Source organism: Myotis brandtii, unplaced genomic scaffold (genome assembly GCF_000412655.1).
Source record: "Myotis brandtii unplaced genomic scaffold, ASM41265v1 scaffold115, whole genome shotgun sequence".
Classification (NCBI taxonomy): domain Eukaryota; kingdom Metazoa; phylum Chordata; class Mammalia; order Chiroptera; family Vespertilionidae; genus Myotis; species Myotis brandtii.
Window position 1 is genome coordinate 6,624,932 of NW_005353967.1, and position 603 is coordinate 6,625,534.

Here is a 603-nt window from a genome sequence, read left to right on the forward strand (position 1 = left end):
CTGGGCTGACTGGGCACTTCAAGTCTCTGCCATGTATCTGTTCCATGCCAGTAGGCTACCTCAGGAATGTCCTCATGGAGATGACAGAAATACAAGAAAGAGCAAGGCCTCTTGAGTGGTAGACTTAGAAGCACCATACTTGCACTTCTGCTTCATTCTATTACCCAAAGCCAGGCACATGGTCAAGTCCAGAGACAGAGGCAGAGGACACTTCAAAGATAAATGCCCAAGGGGGTGGATGCAGAGACGGTAAAAGATCATTCAACTCATCAGCGAGACCTATCAATTCTACCTTAGAAATACTTTCCACACCTGTCCAATACGCCTTCTATCTTATTGCTACCACCACTTCAGTTCACCATGATCTCTCTTACCTATCACCACCTGACTGCTCTGTCCAAATCTTTCTTGTCCATTCCTTCTCAGACCATTCTCAATGCAGCAACGAGAATAAACTTAAAAAGAAAACCTGCTCTGACCACTCATTTAATTAAGTCTGCCAAATGGTTTCCTATTGTTCTCAGGATAAAGGTGAAAATCCTAAGGCCTGAATTGTTTTCAATTTTCAATTGAGGGGTTATTTTAAAGCAAATAGGTGAACCT